Here is a 20,931-nt window from a genome sequence, read left to right on the forward strand (position 1 = left end):
AGAAAATGAAAAGCACTTGAAACCTCCTAGTTTTAACCCTAGTTCTGATAATATCTTGTACTTTACCTACAAATAGACTCTACCTCTGTGAATACCTCTATTGATGTAAAAAGGGAATAAAAACATAATTTACTGTTTGTCAAGGTGACTGGGAGGATTTTTATGCAAAGCAGCTATACTGTTTTAAGGCATTACATGATAGGCATTACTATTAGTGGAGGTTCATGCAGTAAATCTCTTTTAGAAAAATATTTGCTAGACAAAAATATCAGCTTAGAGCATGAGCAATACATAAGATAATTTTGCAGGACTGAGCAGTATCTGTTTAACTTAGTGGGGGTTTTTTTTGTACTTAGCTTGCTACCATTTTACCAGCTGAAGTTCCAAACTATTTGAATCTAACCAAAAAGACCAGACTAAACTCTTTTTCAAGGGCAGAAATACAAGCAGCCTGGACTGAAGCTCTTCCATTTTGTCTCAAATCCAACTTGAGTTTTGTGGGAACCAAGGAAATTCCTCTGGCTGCCCTGCAGGACGCATGACCCTGTCGGGGGCTTGGAGACCTTGGCACAGAGCCCAAGACCCCTGTACCTTTGATTTAGCTGTTGGAAAAAACCGTTACCAACCTTATATGAAGAATTACAAGCCACAAAAGTTTAAGTAGAATGATAGTGAATTTATCACAGGGTGAAAAATAGATTTTTTGGGGTTTTTAGAGTGAGGGTTCAGGGGGCAAGATCGAGAAATCTGGGCGTGTCCTGCCTTTCTCCTTCTTCTTCTTTGCCTCCATCTTCTGCTGTGATGTTGGCACTTTTAGATTGGTTTGGAGTAGAAGCTCACTGTCTAACATAGATGACAGGTATTGGAAAGTAATTGTAAACATTGTATATGTAGTTTATAGTATAAAAAGATAACACTGCCCTGAGAGAGGGAGAGTGACTCTGCCTGTCTTGCTGAGCGGACCTCGGCTGGACAGGAGAAAGAATTTTGTAGATAAGATACAATAAACAACCTTGAGACTGAGAACTGAAGAGCTCTGACTACTTCTTCAACAGCTGTGCTGGGAAAAGAGACTTTCTAACTTATCTCAGGGTCACTCTGACCAGCTAGAAGACCCTGAGAGAGCTTGGCTTTCCTTTGTTGTTTCCATAGCCCAAGAATATGTGATAGGTTGCAGACTGTTTCAGACCAATATCTGTCTCATTGCCTCCTCACCAGAAAGCATCACATATAAGTTGATGGCTGACTCTCACTTTCTGGCAGCCAGGATAGAGCAGGCTGTGCCACACAATATTTAGGTACTTAGTAAGGATGGAGCTAAAGATCTACACAAGTCTTACCTGTCTTTAGCACCAGGCCAAATATATCAGCAATCCTTCAAGCAGCCCTTGAGGAACTGGTAAAAAGAGATGGAGACTTTGATTAAGGAGTGTGAACACAATTTCCAGCAGCAAGTCCATCCTGACGGCACCAAAACTCCAAATTCAGCTGTGTGCGTCCCATGCACATAAAGCAGCAAAGCTTCAAGACATACTCCAAAGCAGATCAGATAAATAAAAGAAGGAAGCAGACTACTGGAATGTTAACTGCATGCTGTGGCCATGTGTTGAATATTGGAAAGCATACCACAGAGGTGTAAGCATACAAGGAAATTTAGGGTTATGAAGAATTATTTTTAGAGTGCACATTAACCTAAGTGATGTGAGAGAGCACATATTTTCCATCATTCATTAGGTAAAATTATAAGAATATTAATATTACATATGAATATTGCCTTAACATAATAATTGTGTGCTTTGCATGTCTGGGTAAAAACATACACTTCTGATAGAAGGAGTGCTGAATTATTTTATGCCTGTGGTTAGCACAAGTTGTCAAGCTGTAACAAAGTTCAGACAGTCAAAAGAGAAATGGAAAGACATAATTCATAATTTAAGTGCCGTGCCATTCATAACTTCAAGATATTCAATGAAGCTGTGAAAATTATCTTTTTTTCAAATTTCAAAGATAAGTAAACATAATATAGGCAAGGACATTCACTGTCTATATCCTCCAAATACTGTCATTCTCTGAAGTGAAGTCTTTATGCATTTTAAAATATGTAATGACGTGAAATACAACAGCACATTTTTGCAGAAAACATTTCTCAAAAGTGCTTTGCTAATCATCTTAGAAACATACTAGTTGCTGGGTTTTTTTCCTTTTCTTTTAAAAGTGAATCACATCCAAAGGCTGCATTATGTAGTTCGGTGTTGCTAAATCATTCACCTTATTAATGTGACTTTATGTTAAATGAAAGGTTCTTACCATTTAGCTGTCTTTCAGGTTGTGTCAGGCTGCAATGCAAGATGTCTTTGCAGAACAGCCTTAAGAATACTGTATTGTACATCCCTGATGTACCTGCTTCATAAGGTCACCTCCCTCATTTGAATTCATTGGTATGACTATTGCATGTAGAGTTAGGCATGTGCATTCAGCACTGAGCCAGCAAACATGAGCACAGTGGCAGGGGAGTGAATCTGTGCAGATGCACCCTGAATTCAGTATGGGGACACAGAAACCTGCCACCGTTGGAAACAAGGTGTTTACAGGACAGGGACCTTTGAAAGAAATTAAAACACAAAGCAGTTCAACTCTGCTTTTATAGCAACCCATTAAATATACACACAAAAAACCTGTTTATTTTATTTCCTAGCAATGTAATTTCAAAGAGTATCAAAAGACTTTACGTTGGGAAAAAGAAGTACCATTCAACAGAATTATCTCTAACTCACTTTAAAAAATATTAATACAGGATAAATCACTAATATGGTATTCTCTTTGTTGTGTTTATCCTCAGATGATTTCTACAACGGTGTCGTTGTACAAAGAGCACTTTCCTTTTGTAAGGGCTGCAGTCCTCGCAAACATGCTCCAGTAGCCTACTCCTGAAAATAAGTTAGTATCTCATTGGAGTAACTGCTTCTTCAGCATGAGTTGTGATAGGGTTACACTTGAGTAAGGGCTGTGTATAGTGAAGCAAATGTGCATGAAAAACTTTCCAAGAAGAATTTAACAAACAAGACCTCAGTACTGCAATATCAGCATTCAATGTTATATAAATGAGCCATCTAAATACCATATAGGGGACTCTTGAGTGCATAAATATTTGCAAAATTGAAAGTGACATGTTTTTGATGCACAAGAAGAACAGATTTTTTTTTTTCAACATTATTGCTATTGTGGGTTTCTTCCTTTTTTTTCCTTTTTCACTCCAAGTCTTTAGCTCAGTGAATTAAGCCATAGAGCCAAGAAAACAGGGGTAATTTTTGTTCATTCTCACTGCCAAAAATAAAAAGGTAGGGTGAAAGAGGTGGTGGGAAAGAGGGAGAGAAAAAGAGAGAAGAAAATTGAATCCCTTCAGTAGATCAACAGATACATATGGTTAAGTGTAAAATCTACCCTTTTATAAGTTTATATACGTAAATGTAATGTTTATATGTAGGCATGCATATATATATATGTATACACACACACACACACACACACACACACACACACACACACACATTAATTTGGTCTATGCTAGGTTTCAAAGCACTACAATTTCTCTCTCATGAAGGAAACTCACAAAGACTTATTTTGCTTACTAGCAGCATTTGAGGGATTGCTAATTTTTTATAGCATGAGTATGTGATGCTCCTGCTATATGAACTGAGTGAAGAAAGTTAAGTTTCTAGAGATTTTTCCGTATAGTATGAGAATCAATTTATTGAAAAGTTTAAGCTCTTCTTACAACTTCAAACTTCTGAAAATACAGTGGTCAAATCAGTATTTTCCCACAGATAGGCTTTATAAACTAAGTGTTTATAAAACTCCTTGACTTAATATGAGAACAACTTTTAGAACTTGATTAAGGTCACACAAAAAAGGCTTTCTTTCATTTTAGATGCCAGGGCCACCTTACAGATCCTGGTGAGATAGAAATTATAAATAAGCTTGAGCTGCAACTATTGGAAATGACATATTGTAATTTTTAAGACTGATTTTTTTTAAAAAAAATCCATAAATATCATATTTTCCAGTCCAAAGGAAACAACTTTCCCATTTCAGTGTGAAATGTGCCCTCAAATGTTCATCAAATGTGTCCTCTCTGGGCTGCTTAACAATGGTGATTCCATTACCAGCAGGTTCAGGAGAGAGTTACATGACTCATATTCTCATCTCCTGGGCTAAGTCCCCTTAAGCATCCTCCAGTATGTCAGCACCCTGCTGCTGCAGACTCTGAGCCTCCTTCAGAGGTTATTCTTGCTCTGACAGCAGCTTCACGCCCTTGCTGAGCACCCCTTCTCCTGCTCACCTCTCGACTGCCTTGGAACAGCCCAGCTCCCAGTAAGCCCTGTTACCCAGGAGATCTGGCTATCACTCACCACACATCCTCTTCTATCACTCCAAGGCAGAACAGTCTGCCTTGCACTCCATGGCTTGGTGTGTCCTTGATTTGTCCCCCTTTTGTGCGGAAGCACAGCTCGCCCCCCCATCACAAGCTTATTAATTATACCCTCCCTCCCCCAGCCCCCTTCTCCCCAGATGTGATTTCAGGCACTCTCCTGATCTCACCATTTCCAGATGATGCTGACAGGTGTTAATGATGCAGCAATTAATTTGCCACCACTATCATAGCGTGCTGTGGGCAGCTTCTGTGTGAGGAAGTGGCTTCCTGGCCTAAACGCGCCAGACTTTTACTAGCAAAAGAATGCCTTCCAGCAATTTAATTGAGTTATTGATGCTGACTTTTGTTTTAAACATTTTTGTTATTCCTCCCAGATTCTGTGTCAAAACATCTCGCTTTTTCATTCCATCTTTCCAAATTGCATTTTTAAGATGACACTGCAAATACTTTTGCAAGCAATCCTCTCAATCACCTGTGGCATTTTCTGCAGCTTAACTTGCTTGCTTACTCTGAAAACACAAGAAGAAAAATCACCTGAAAATAAACTCCTAGTAAGATGACTGATTTTACTTTTTTTGTTATTATCTCAATTGTAATATAAATAGCAAAATGACTCTAGGCATAGATAATTGCTAAAAAGGGCAAACACCAACCATTCATATATTATTATTTGAAAATCAGGTTTCTACAAGCGCTATGCTTTTCCATTTATTTCAGCAGCAAAAATAAGTGCTTATCATTTCTGGAAAAATGGGTGACATTGGACAAGAAATCTGAAGCAAGATTTTCCATGAAATTTGGCGGGGTGAAAAAACGCAAACCCAAGCTCTGCTTGCTTTGGTTTCCCACAGAACATCATTAAATCCCAGGCTCTATAAGTACTATATCTCTTCTGTGTAGCATGAAAGATACCAAAATTCTCATTAATTGTGTGTTTGCTACTCCATGACAGCAGTAGTAAAATATCGCAAAGTTGCAAATCACAGTAAAATTTAAGACTCTGTGGGAAAAGTTTTTAATATACTCAGATAGTCATGTAAAAGCACAGATTGTACCAAAGAATCAAAAATAAAAGTTGCAAGGACCAGGCTGGGAAAAGTGCTGTTTAGTGATACAACAATGTGTCAATCAACAATCTGTAGTCAAGCAGAGTGCTTGTATTTCACAAACCCAGTGAAGCTGGGCCATGTCAGTGACTAAGATAAGAGATAGGTGATACCAGCGGTAGTTTTTACACATCAGCAGCCGGCATACTTCTGCATAAGTGGTCATTAAATTAAACATTCAGGTGAGAAGTCAGTTGGGCAGCTTTGCCAGAAATTGTTCAGAGCAAATGTCTTTGTTGAGAGCAAAATCCAAATCCTAGCACTCAGCTGGTTAAAAAACTCCAAACATAATAATGAATTGTATCAAAGTCACCACCATGTATGAACACCCATAATATTCAGAGTTTTTCCTATTCATCTGATACTTAATAAATTCTAAGCTTAAAATTCAAATTTTAATTTAATGGGAATATATTCTGAGTCCGATTTCCCAGCACAGGGTCCACTGAAGTGTAGGTATGGATTTTCTGTAGCTCCAAGAAAAGAGAAAGATAAGTAATAAAGGCATTAAGTTTCATGATTTTACCAAGGTCACTTTCATGTAATCATAATTTTGTTGGAGACTAATTTATGAGTGGGCAGATCTGGCAAAAAAGTCAAATCACAAGATTTTTTTAATAAATGTTTTAAAGAATACCTTGGTTTCATTGCAAATAAATTACAGAGTTGTATCTTTTTTCACATTTATTTCATAGGCTAAGGACACAGGAGAATTCTGTTGTACAAGTAACAACTGTAGAATAAAAAGGAACAGAGGATTCCTCTTAGTTTTTGAATTATTTCCTGATTTACATTAAGCCCAAGCTATGTTTGATATTGGAGTATGAAGGCTATGGAAAATTCCAGATTTTTTTCTCTATTGGAATTTCAGGATCCAACTACTACAACTGTTTTACTACTAAGAATGCATAATTTTTCTTTGACTTTCTATCTGTGTTAGGCATTAAAATTTCTTGAAATGTTAAAATATTTAAGCATTAAATTTTAACTTTTTAAACTTTTTTAAACTTCTTAGACTTTTTAAAATGCTTTTTTAAGCTTTCTTAGGCATTTTATTTCCAAAGCAAGCATCTTTTTTTTCCCTAAACTTTACTTTTACTACAATTTCATCGCAAGTTTGGCAAGAGAATCAAATGAGACCAGTGATGTAAACCTCACAGCAAAAATTAAATAACCTCAGTTACTTAGCAAAAGCAACTTTACTTTGCAGTTGATTATTTCAATATTTATAGCTTCCAAAATAAATGTACTAACAAACATTCAACAATATCACACACATTTTGATTTTAATTTAGTTTTAATTTTGATGCCAAAACCTGGAATTCCCTGTGGCTCCTGCTAAGAAGAAGGTGGGTATTTCCTTAATTCAGTTTGCTGAGGATGTGAATGGAGAGGAGGAGACACAACACAGACAATGAAGGCAGCCAGGGCACCACAGGTAACACCATTAGTAAAAAAGAGAGAGCAGAGGAAGGTCAAATATCTAGGTCAAATAAGGTAGGACAATGTTATCAGGAAGTCTTCATACAAAGGCAAAAGGACCTGGAATTCAACCACAAGGTGATGAGTTTGGGAGACGTGCAAAGCTTCACAGGGTGTGCCCAGCATCTTGCAGAATTATATTTGGAGGCTAACATCATTGTACATTAGTAGTGACTGCAGAATTAGGTCCCAAGTGTTTGGGAGTGTGTCTGGAAAAATTATATCATCTGTCAGATTATTTTCATTAAATAGAAGTATCTGAATGAAATGAAGAAAACTCAAATGTAAGATGAACAAAGTGAATTCTATTATACTGTTGAAAAGTTTCCCAGGGCAGTAGTGGGCTCCTGTTCTTTTCAAGACAAAACACTTTAAGGAACAATACCTCAGTGGCATAGGGATTGGGTCTTCACCGTGTTTTATTTCTGTGGAACTGAACAGAGTCAAAACAATAGAACATTATTAAGAAATCACAAACCCTAGTTTAGGGCAAAACCCTTATTCCATCAATCTTTGTGTGACCTGTGAAAATGCAGGTAGGTAGGTCTTTGCTACCATGACAGAAATGGAAGTACCAAAAATGCTCATGTTGGTGCTTTTGCAAATATGTGTTAATGCAGATGTCCTGGTCCAGAGCAAATTATACATCTGTTTTGAGGACTCCTTCTTTCATGAAATAAGAAGCATGAAATTTCATTAAATAAAATGAAATTAGAATATAAAGCATCCATGTGAAAGTACAGCCAAATGCCTGAGAATTATCCACTACACTAACTTTATCTGAGCGTGGTACTATTTTACAGAAAATTGCTGTGCAGAAGCCATAATAAAACCTTATCTATTCATTACTGATTTTTTTTTTGAGTACCTTCTGTATAATTTTGACAATTAGTTTCTCACAGAATACTATGAAAAAATACTTTTAAAATATCAGTATGCTAAAAAACCCCAATTAGAATAGTCATTCCTGTGATTCAACATGAAGTAACAAAGAAGTCTTGGTGTGAAGTCCAGCCAACTAAGTTAGTTTCATCCCTGGATCTGTAGGTTTACAACCAGAATCTTCAAACAGGAAAGTGAAAAGTGAAACAAGCAACACTGTTGTGCTGCATTTCATTACAGTCACTCTTCTGATCTATGAAAAGGAGGTTCCACTCTTCCTTCCACCTTTCCAAGAGTAAAACCCTACAGTACTGTAGGACAAAGAAGTGGTTACACAAAACTATTATCACCCTGCTGTTCAGTGTAAGGTTTTAATTTTCATAACATTCTACCTGAGAATATTATAAGAAAAGTCAAGCAAAGCTCCTTTGGCCCCATGCATGCTCTTAATTTGACAAGGGTACAAGTAGAGAAGGGTTTTTAACAATAATTAAGGGGTAAAAGTTGGAAATAATGCAAAAGCCTGATTGCCAGAAAGCTTCACAATGACACATCATATGTATTATTCATCCTACTCTGCACTTTCAAAATGTTGCTTACACATGTATTTCAAAAAATACCAAAAAGAAATTTTCACATGTCTTCCTTGAAACTGGGTGCAGCTGCCTTCCCAATGTAGCACTGCTGTTTGTCTGTATCTGAAAACAGTATCTGAAAATATGTATTTAATGGCACAAGTTTAGGTCTCTTCCATAATCACTGCATTCCATTTTCAACTCATTCCTTTAATTGGATGTTTGCAGATAACATTTCAACACCCACCTGATTTGCTATATTTGATTTTGCATGCCTTATTTTTTTCCCCTCATTCATCATATGTTTAGGTACCTCATAGTGCCAGAGGAACTGGAGATACAGTCACTTAAAAAGGAGGTCCAGACTACATGTTTGCTTTTGAACTAGTGATTTTCTTATTGCTGTTATCTCCATTGAAGGTATTTTTCATGATCCCAGCACATCACTATAACAACAGTCTCTGTATTGCAAAATTATTACAAAAACATGCTGACAAGCTGTTTCTGCATTCCTTTTTTGTTGGAATCAGATATTTTTATTTCAAAATGTGTAACTAAGTCTATAAAATGCATTTTTTAAGAAGAAATGCCTAATCCCTATGCATATGACAAAAATAAAGGCAAAAATCTGAACACCAGAGCAGTGGAAAGATGGTAAATTATATATTCTAGAGCAACATTTTTTGACTTTCTCCATCTCTTACCAAGTGAGTGATAATGCTTCAGAAGAACATCTCCCCTTAGAGAAAAATTATACAGCAACTTAAAAGGTTTCTTGTCGCCCTGATTTTGTAAAACTTTGTAAAGCCTTCTGATGTTTATATTCTCTCAACAAACTTTCTCACACACAATTCTGTAAATAACCTATGTTTTGCATTCTTTCATGGAGGTGGAGAGAATTGATGGACCCTTGGTCTGTCCAGTGGCATTGGAGAGGTGGCACTGTCACCGTCCAATCCACTGTCACCTTTGGAAAACCATAAATGTTGGAGTCAGAAAATAAAGGTGCTCTTTTTTTGTTCCCCTCGAGTGCAGCAGTGTCTGTGTCATCATTTCGTGCCTTATCTCAACAGTTTCTGACTGATACTGAGGCTGCCTTGGCCTTTGTGGATAAACATATTTCAGAAACTCTTCCTGAGCCTTTTGACACTGACCAAACACTGTTTCTCAACATTGCAAACAGGATGGAATTTGGCATTTTGGTCAAGAAAGGGTAGTATGAATGTAGGTAATACAAGGTTACCAGATTTTTTTTTCCTTTTATATTTTAAGGACTTTTAATTTCACTTTTTTTTTCCTCTATTCTGTGAAAAGGGAAAAAGGTAGAAAATGAAATATTCAGCATCTCAGCAAACCATTGGTGTGACACCAAGCCTGAGCAGGACCTCAGGACTGCTAGAAAAGGATTTAGTTCATCTAATGACTGTGATTTCTGTTCATGGACGCTTTGTATTTGACTGTGTGTTGTGTCAGAGGTCTGAGATCCTCGACAGACAATTTCATAAATTTTAATTTTATTTTTATTTAGCACATAATGCAGATAACCCAAATTTTAAAAAATTATTACTTCTTTATCAATGGGAAGCATATAGTAACAAGGATAATGCTTCCTGGATCTTAAAATGACACCAGTTTATTCTGAGACATGACTTCATAATTTAAATTTAATTAAGAAAGAGCAATAAATGACATCCTAAAACCAGTGCAGAGATGCCAATAATGTCTTATTTATGTCTATATTTGTACATAAGCAGACTTGATTAAGAAAACTTAAGTATACATATTTTTTTAAGGAAACTGGACTGAGTAGAGCTGAAATTATTTAATCTATCTTTAAAATCTCCTATTAAAACTACTATTCTGTAGTTTCAGTATGCATATGCACACATCAAGGTGATTCTTGAGATATTTTGTACTCTGCAGTGTTGCAAATTCACCTTGCCTTTTACTGCTTCTATGATGATTAAGCATACAGAAGATGCACTGTAATTTTTGTCCTGTGATTCTTGTCACAATAGATAAAAATCTTTAAATCATGACTCCAGCAATATCCAGTTCCCACGCATATTAAGAAAAAAAAGAGCAGTTTTTTTAAAGTACTAAACAAATTTGGAAGAGTTGGCTGGAGTGGAAGACAACCATATAACCACACAGCATAAGAAATTTAGACACACAGTTACTTCACTGACTTAAAATCATTCATCCTACTTGAATGGTAAGGGTAGGAAAGTCAAAGGGTGTACAAGAAAGAGGAAGAAGAGGTCTCTGAGACTTGGGAAGAAGAAAAAAAATGCATATTGGAAACCATAAAGAAAAAGGCTATACAAAAATCAGACAGAAAAGAAACCAGAAAAGAAAATGCATGCAAAAGACTGGCAGGAGTCTTCATCTGTCTCAAAGAATGGTTGATAAATTTTTTCAGAAAAGGGCAACAAATGCAGAGCTTACATCACATTTTACAGAAGAAGGGGCTTTATGTTTTATAGTACTCTTACAGATAAAAAGAAAGCTTCATTTTTAAATTCCAATTGAGTATTTGATCTAATAAATAGCCTTATCAAAGAAATAATACCTTGAAAGTACCTTAAGGAAACCTTGTGCCAGTCATATTTTCTGAGATTTAACACACTGTCATGGTTTGACCCTGGCGCAATATCGGTGCCCCCATGAAAATACTTTCTCCCTGGTGTCTGCTGTGAGATGTGATCAGAAATAGAGCAAATAAGGTTTCAGCTTAGGAATAAAAGGGAAAAAACTTTATTAACCTACAACTATATATAAAGAGAAAGACACAGAACTCGGAATGAAAACCTTCCAAAAACATTCCTCCTCCCCCCACCAAATTTCCAATACATCCACACCTCAGATCACCAACTCTCATTCCATCACCACCCTTCAAATAATCAATTCTCAGTTTATCAAGGAGTCCCTCTTGTACCATAGGCTTTCCCTGAAACCTCTTGTGTTTCCATGTCACACGTGGCACCGCCCAGAGATCATTTTGCCTTCGTGACATCTTCCTTCCATGCCCAGTGCTCTCACCACTGCGCATGGACCAGAGCTGCTTCCAGGGTTTTCCTTTTTAAAGGGTGCTTTGCCCAGTTCCAAAAAGAGCACAGTCTCTCACCTTTGGGACACCTGTTCCCCTCAAATTTCACCCCCTGGGGCGAGGGGTCTCGAGAACAGAGATCATCTTCTTCTTCTTCTTCCCTGAAGGTCGAGGGCACCACCACCACCCTCCTCACCCGTCGTCTCTGTTCACACACTCCTTCACATCACATCACTGCACTCTCTTGGCTCCAAGCCATTGCCTCCCCCTAAATGCAGTCTCTGTGTCACAGGAAAAATGGTTCTGTCCATGGCCATACAAGAAAAGTCCAGCCAAAGGTCACTCCATCATCTCCTCCCACCTAGGATTCTTCTCAACTTCTCTCGTGGCCCATTTCCTCTTATCTCATCTCTGTCTCTCTTCTCATTCAACTCCAGGAGGAATCAGCATTTGTAAGGTTTCCATCATCCAAGAAAAGCATTAAAAATCTCAGGCTCTGCCCGTCCAGAACTCCCACGTCTGGCCCTGCTGGGCACCTTCTCACTGCACCCCCCACCTCCTTCACGCTGGCCGTGCTATCAGATTTCTAAGTGGCACCAGCACAGGCTCAGGCTCTCTCCCTCTCTCTCTCCTGGGGGGGCTGCCCAAAGCCTCTCAGTGCTCCTCCACCCTTCCATCCTCCCTTCTCTGTCCAAGGCCTGGTCTACCCCCTCTGGCCGCATGGCTTCCCCTCCCCTGCCCAGCTCGGAGCCGGGCAGGGGAGCTCTGATCTCTTTCACGGATGGAACCCAAGAGACTTCCCCCTGCGACTTCTCTGCTTTTAACCCTCCTGTGTTCTCAGAGATATATCCATGTCCTCAGTGGCCACACCAAGTGCCAGTATTCAAATCTGAGCACCTATTATTTTGACCACAGCATCCCAAAAAGCTCTCTTCCTCTCAAACCATGACAATCACCATAAGCACTAATTTTATAAAATTATTTATGTTGTATAATATTATAAAATTTAAGAAATCTTCAGTTTCTAGATCTGAAAGATCATTTTTGTTTATGTTCTATATAAGAATACAATTTCTCTAGGGATTTTTTTCTAGGGCTTTTTTTCATACAAAACATTTAATCACAATCTTAATGAATTTTTAATCACTGATGTGCCATATGCAATTTCCCTTAATTCTGTGGCAATTAGGTATCCAAAAGAATTGGAATTGATATCCTGGATCAGATTGACTTGACTCTCCAGCTGGCCAGCATTATCTAAATTAAAGAAAAATAATTTATAAATAGCAATGGCCCATGATGAAGTTACACGTTCAGATGAAAAGTTTTCATTTTTGACTTGTTCCTTGTTTATTTGTATGCAGTTTACTTCTCGTATGACGTAACTGTGACTAATTGAGTTGCCATAAAATACCTAATACTCTGCTGGAGTGTCATCCTGCTAATTGCTTTCGGAAGGGACTTCTACACATCACTTATGTAGCTTACCTTAAGAAATACTAGTTCATCTCATCTGGTTTAAAATATTCCTTTCAGGTTTTGAAAATTACCCCATTTATTAAATGCAGTCTGCCTTGCTTTCTCTGGCAGGAATTATTATATAGCACCCATGGCTATTTTACTTTTGCAACTGTTCACAGGTATTTGATCAAGATTACTTAAAGGAGCAGTTAAAACCCCAATATTAGAGAAATGAACATAACGCTGTTTTACAGTTTATGTGCTAGCAGGTTACTTTAAGATATTAATGGATAGGCAGAATTGAAAGGTTTTACATGCAAGGGAGCATACTAATGAAACCAGAAATACTCTGTTGAAATACTGAATTATAAGGACTGTGATTTACAGTTTATTCCAAAGCAATTATTATCTATGCCTAAATTTTAATGTCAGAAGAAATACAAAAGCATCTCAAACTTTAACTGAGTGATATATGAAAAAGTTGCTGGTTTTTCATAAGTAAATAATAAAAAATCAATGCAAAATGCATTTTCACAGCAGACAATACTTAAACCTAGCTTAGTTACTGTTTAAGAAACTTTTTAATGCGGCCATATGAATTTCAGCAAACTCCAGTAATTTTAGTCCCTAGTGTATTGCTATTTAAGAACTGTTCTTTGTTTTCTTCATTTTCTTTTGTTCAAGATTATTAATTCCAAAACCTGAAATCCTAATAACTGTGCTTGAAAAACAGCTCTGAATCTCAGCTACATTTACATTGTCCCTCTGTAAGCCTGGTTCATTGCTAATTGGTTTAGTTTCCATTTTTACCTACCCAGAGCATTTTCTGGGTTCTTCCCTTATATTTGCTATGTAAACCCACTATAAGCCTCAGGCCCCTACCAGTAACACTCTCCCCTATGCGAGATTTTTTGTTATCTCAAAATTTATAATACAGGTATATTTGGGGATTTTAAATCTCCTTCTCATTTTTCCCTGGATTTCTTTATCTATCAAATATTTTCCCTCCTGCTTTCAAAGTGGTCACTTCTATAGTTTCCAGGAGTGTTGGTGGAGTTTTTTTGTGTAATGTATTTTTTTTTTCTGTAAAATGTTATGCTCAGTTAAAAAATTTGGCTCCTTTTAGCTCAGCAACAAAATTATTTCCAATCAACCTAACTGAAACCAATTAGGCCTAGGAGAAAATAGAATCGTCCTAAGCCACTGTGGCCCTCCTTATCTTGCCTTCCATAGTACACTCTGTATATTTTTTGTCATGGAAGCATCCATAGCTGTGTTTTATTCTCTGATCCAGTTTTGTTCAATGGCATATACTGTATATATCCATTATTTGTTTTTACCTAAAGACATAGCTAACCTAAGTGGAAAAACATCATGTCAAATCACTGATCTTATTGATGCATTAGTTAGAGTTTGTTCAATATTTTGAATAGATCACCTGGTAAGTGTACCAAGTTTTTTTTTTTTTTTGGCCATTACTATAACTCAAAAAAAAAAGTCTCTGGTTTCTTCTGGAGGAGGCATATACCCTTACAAAATCAGTGTGATTCCGTCACTTTATTTTGAGAGAATCAGAAAGATGAATCCTCTGGTTTTTAGGCTGTCACATATTATGCCATGAATGTCACAGCCTCTGCACACTTAGGGCCACGTCTGTCAAGGCAGAACCATTTTTAGCAAAGGATGCTATCAAATATACTACAGGACTGAGTCTATATATTACCTCCATGAGAAGAAATGGACTGTCATTCCTAACCTGGGGAAAAAAGCTAAAACTTTCATTCCACTGCACACACTATCTCCTCAAATTCAAAGACAGATTGTTTTAAAGTGTTTGCAGTCACATATAAATTATAAACCACTAATTTACAGAAATATGTAAATTAGATAGGCATCTAATATGGGACATAAACCCCAAAATTTTTAGCTTTAAGAGAAAACTTATATGCCCAAGCATGTAACCTTTACAAGCATAAAATCTCTTATGTGAATATACCTTATAAGCTTTTACTTACACTGTTGTAAATCTAAAGTAACTCCTCTGACCTTAATAGCTTTACTCCAGATCTACCCCTTGTTGAGATGAGATTAGAATTTGGCTTTTTAACCTGATTTAAATTCCATGCACACATTACATCATACCAGGAAAGTCAGGATAGCTGAAACAACGTCGTCTGCATGAAACACTATCAGTAGGAAAATGTTTAGACAGTGATTTAAGCAAAATTGTTTGGCCTAAAATTACTCTAGTTAAGTCAGTGGCAGTCTTAATTATTCACCAGTAGTGTCCCTGGGCAGAATGCTGAATTTAGAGCAGCTCTGGGTGTATAGTTCTCAGAGTCAATTTACTTAAGAAAAAGTACTTTTTAAACATATGCTAAAATAAAGAATGAGATTAGGGGCAATGTTCTGTCTTTGAGACCTTTCTCTGACTGAAGAATTAAAAAAATACTAGTTTTTCACTTATGGCCTAAAGATCTAACAGCCAAAATATCACCTTTAGCTTCTATTTCTGAGTATGAACTTCTATTTGGTATCAATTCTTCTTTTATTTTCTAACTTTCATACAGCTACCTCTCTATCAGTATCCAATTTTTATAAGACATCAGGTCCTTTCTTCTGTAGGGATCTCACAGTGATGCCCACCAGGCAACTGATTTTTTAGCAGAAACTACTATTAGAGTCAGTGGGAAATTCTAATTAAAAATCCATGTCACAATCTGACCCAAAATGAGTGAAAAATTCTTTGTAAAAGTCAAGAAATAAATGACATTTTAATTCAAATTGAAGGTTTTGAATGAGCTCCTAGTATATGATGATTTTGGAACCTTGTATCTTCATTTTTGATATTAATTTTTAAATTGTAAAATCTGTTGATACTTGTGAACATTAGAAAAATCCCTGTTGTGTGACAATGAATCTTTTATTTTCCACATATTAAATTAAATGTGGAAGTAATATTAGAATGCCTAAACCAGTGCTTTGAAATATTAATTTGGAAATTAATTTTTGACACAAAATACATTCAGCAGAAATCAATTTTTAAACCTTTTCAACTCCTGAACTGGAACATCTATAATTTTAAATTACCTTTATGCCAGACATGGAAAAAAACTTTGCAAAATGTTGCACTTCAACTGGAAAAATAATTCCCCTCCTTACTTTAGACACTCTAGTCTTCAGTGTACATGATTCTGACAATATTTTTCACTTTATTAAGTCACCTCATCAAGCAAGTTAGCAGGATTTATTTTGTGGTCATGGTGTTTGGTATTTGGGTTTGGTGAGGTGGCATTTTTTGTTTGTTAGTTTGCTTGGTTTTGTTTTCTTAGAGATGTTGTTTTCTCTTTTATAATTTAGGCTCAATTTCAGAACAAGCTTTTTTAATGAGTTAAAATAGCCACATTTAATAGCCACAGCAATTTCAGACTTGCAATCAAAAAATATAGGGACTCTGCTCATTGTACCAAAGTGCTGTGCAGGGAGAATCAAATATTATCAATAGAGGGATGTAACCTTAAAAACTAAAACTAATGCAGAAATTGGTGTCTGCACTACTATTTGTATAGAATAATAGGTGGGAATCTAGAAATCCTGGCTTTAGTTCAATTTTTACTTACATAAATTACCAGAAAATATTGCCAAACTTGATGGTGACTGCCATGACTAAAATCACTTTTTAAAATAAAGAGAGATGCAATCTTTTTCAGCTCTTCATTTGTATAGGCTAAGAATCTGCCCAATTTCTGAGCAGGGGAATCAATAGGTTTGCTTAAATTGCTCACTGTCATAATAGAATCTTGTTCTTTATTACTCAGCTACATTTTATCTACACTAGTCACTTAGTCACCAGCCTTGATTTAATTATATTGTCCAAATTAAAAAAAAGTGATGTTTAAAGTGGATACATAAGTGAGGAACTGTAAAAAAAGAGAAAATGATGCTTGGCTTTCTGATTAACTTAGGCAAGAATGCATCTACACGAAGAAATTAAACTTAAAGTCACATGCCATGTATTACCTCAACAAAGATAATTTTTACTTGGATTTAGTATTTATAATATTATACCTAGTTTAAACTAGTTATGTTAACTAGCATGCTCAATTATAATTTTAATTTTTGTAATTTTCAATTCTTTTTTATTTCTTTCTTTCATTTCAATCTATTTCTCATTCTTTGTGAGAAATGAGTGTTTGTGTTTCTAGAACACAAATGCAACTACAAAATGATCTATGTTCTAGAATTTAATAATAAAAGTAATTTCCCGATTTTTTCTTATTTTGGCTTTTTAAAATTGATGGTAATATCAGGTATTCCCATATGCAAATATTGCACCATGTTTCCTTAAAAGTCTTGCGGTGCTGTTATTTTCCTTTGCATAAAGGATTGCTAAGTGTATATGGCAATTTTAGCCATGCAACTACAATGACACGTCTAGAACTTGATTAGACAGGACAGAAGGAATGTCACCTTTGACTCCATGAAAGAATATTAGAATGCAGAGACATATGTTTCAATAACAGTAAGACCAAAACTTTTGGTTTCTTTCCTTTTTTTTTTCCCTGAGGAAAATCAAAAAACTTCAGCAAACATGAAAATTTTCAATAGTAGGTTTTTTTCCCTCTCCAGATGTGTTCTCAAGCACTTCCATTCTTATCTTCTGACCTCATTCAACGAAAACACAGCACTTGTCCCCAGTGAAAGGAAGAATCCTTCAGTAAAAGGCAGGATAGAATCATGTACAGCACATATCCAGGATATCTGATCTGATCTCCTGCAACTCAGCATTTAGGTTCTGTGCTTGACTCTTTTATCATCAATATTACAAGAGTTTAGATATTCACACAGCACATTTCACAGTTAAGAGAAAGAAAAGCCACTTCATTGCTCACTAGTAAACTACAACAATATTTACAAAGACCAAATCAAATACACATCTTGATATTTAATATATGTCCAGGACCATTTTTTTGACATGCTGGATTTGTAAATAATGATAATAATGGAAAGTAGAATTCTTTGGTTATTTTAATATTGCATCTAGTAAACTAAAATTTAAGAGTATGTCCTTCTAACTAGGGAAAGGGTGCAGTCCAGTAAACAAAACTAGTTTTTGTCTCTGTGCAGCATTTAGGATAAAGGCTTCAGCATCAAGAAAAGATAAGGAATTTTAAACTTGACTCAGTTGTAAAACAACCCCTACTTTCTGTCTACATTAGGAATGCACCATCTAAGCTCTCCCAGACTGATGGGAGATTTGACCATCCAGTAACACAGCTGCCTGATTGCCCAGTATTTAAGTATACTCATATGAATTTCTTCTGGGTGCTCCATCAGAAGACTGAGATTCTTGGATGGAAAGTGGAAGCACACCCCAGCTCCACTAATGGCATTCAATTAAAAAGCTTCCACTTCTCCGTTTTCCCAATCTGCTCTGGTTTTGTGGAGACTGGTATTAAAGGTCAGAAAGGAACAATGAAGTTTTATCTGTGGGCTGTTCTGTCAGAAATACCTGATATCCTACATGACATTTCACTGATTGCTAGATTTGGGTCAGAAAAGACATTTCTTTGAGGGCACATTGACTCTGTCTTGAGATTTGACTTTATTGTTCTTTCCTCTGCATTTGAGAAGGGAAATTATGGTCTTTCAGTTGCTGAGTGTGTACTACAAGATGCTGAACACTCTCAGCTTCTACTAAAATTAAGATCAGCATATCACAGAAGGAACTTTGCTTTCTGCAGAGTTGTATCTTTGCTTGGTCCTGAGGAGAGAAGGGCAGGGTAGGAATTAACCTGGCCAAAGCATGAAAGTTTTGCGAACTTCAGTTGATCTATCTAACCTATCTTCACTGAAAAGAGAGTTGCCAGCTAAATGTGACAGCTAACAAGAAAAAAAAAATGCAGTTACCAGTACTCAGAATGACAAAACATAAAATCAGACCAAGATCTAAAGGGCCAACATGGGAGTTCTGGACAGGCAGAGCGTGATATTTTAACCCTTTCATAGATGAAGGAAACCTTACAAATGCTGATCCTCCTGGAGCTGAATGAGTAGAGAGAAGGAGGTAGAATAACAGGAAATGGGCAAGTGTGATGCAAGTTTGTGCAAGTGAAAGATATCCAAGAAAAGTTGAGAAGAATCCTAAGTGAGAGGAGATGATGGAGTGGCCTTTGGCTGGACTTTTCTTGTATGGCCATGGACAGAACCATTTTTCCTGTGACACAGAGACTGCATTTAGGGGGAGGCAATGGCTAGGAGCCAAGAGAGTGCAGTGATGTGATGTGAAGGAGTGTGGGAGCAGAGACGACGGGTGAGGAGGGTGGTGGCGGTGCCCTCCATCTGCAGGGAAGAAGAAGAAGAAGAAGAAGATCTCTGTTCTCGAGACCCCTTGGTCCCAGGGGGTGAAATTAGGAGAGACAAGTGTCCCAAAGGTGAGAGACTGTGCTCTTTTTGGAACTATGCAAAGCACCCTTTAAAAAGGAAAAGCCTGGAAGCAGCTCTCCGGGCGGTGCCACATGTGACATGGAAGCACAAGAGGTTTCAAATGTGTTTCCAGGGGAAGCCCATGGTGCAAAAAAGACTCCTCTCTTCTTCATGAGCTGAGAATTGAATTTCTGAAGAGTGGTGATAGACTGAGAATTAGTGATCAGAGGGGTGGTAACTGAGTTGAGAATTCAGGGTTTTGTCTTACTGTGAAAAGAATTAGGCAAGAGGAGGAAGAATGTTTTTGAAAAGTTTTCATTCTGAGTTCTGTGTTTGTTTCTTTTTAAATATAATTGTAAATTAATAAAGTTTTTTTCCCCTTTATTCTTAAGTTAGATCCTGCTTTGCTCTGTTCCTGGTCACATCTCAAAGAAGACACTAGAGAAAATATATTTTCATAGAAGCACTGGCGTTGCGCCAGCACCAAACCATGACAGACCAACACAATGCAAGCCTTTGGATGCTGAAATTATTCCTTATCCAAACACCCACACATATATCCCTTGATCATCCCTTAGCTTAGTCTCTTCTCATAAGCTTTTCTTCTGAAGCAATGCCTCCTTCTGTTATCTTAATAGTTTTATCCATTTTTTTTTCTCTGCATCTTCTCAGTTTGACTTATACATCTTTTTTAATGGTAAATTGTATTCTGGGTAGTCTATTATTCCTATTCCAAAATTATGGGGTCCCAACAAGTTGTTTTAAAATACACCACATATGAGGGATTACTGCTATTTCTTTTTAGTGTTTGTAATTTTTTTAATCACATTTTGTCCTTGTAACTTGTTCTTTTCACCCTTTGGTCTCTTTCTATTCCTCCTTATCTGTATCTATTGAATATTTATTTGTGTTTCAGATTTTTTTTTTTCCTCTCTCATATTCATTGCCTTTTTTTTTACTTGTTAAATCTTATATCTAAGTTTCCAGAAAATATTGATAACCTGTCTTGATTATGATAATTCTTTTACTTTTCCTACAAGTTGTCATGGTATCTCCAAATATAGTAACCTGAGCTGTTTCCTTTGCACTCTCCAAATTATTCATTAATAAATATATTCAGATGTAAATTCAGTATTCATAGACCTAGATAATAAACTTTCTTAAAATTGCGTAAGTGTCTGCAACTATTTAACCTTTTTTTTTTTTGAGAAGGAACATTATTAATTTTTTTAAATATTGGAACATCAAAATTACATGTTCTTTAGCTTATTTTTGGGTTAGCTCATAATTTTGTACTTGAGAATTCAAGTATCCTGTGGTCTTTAACACTATGTGACTGGTGGCAAGTTAGACACAGAATTAGGATTCACCTGAGGAAGCTAAGCTACAGGGATGAGACACTAAAAACAGAACAAAATCCAGTTTAAAACTGAAAATACAGAAGATTTATCCATTAATGAAAAATACCGATTTTATGAACCTAAGGCTCTGTCTTAGCAGCTCCTAATTATAGGAGAT

Source organism: Serinus canaria, chromosome Z, assembly GCF_022539315.1.
Source record: "Serinus canaria isolate serCan28SL12 chromosome Z, serCan2020, whole genome shotgun sequence".
Lineage (NCBI taxonomy): Eukaryota > Metazoa > Chordata > Aves > Passeriformes > Fringillidae > Serinus > Serinus canaria.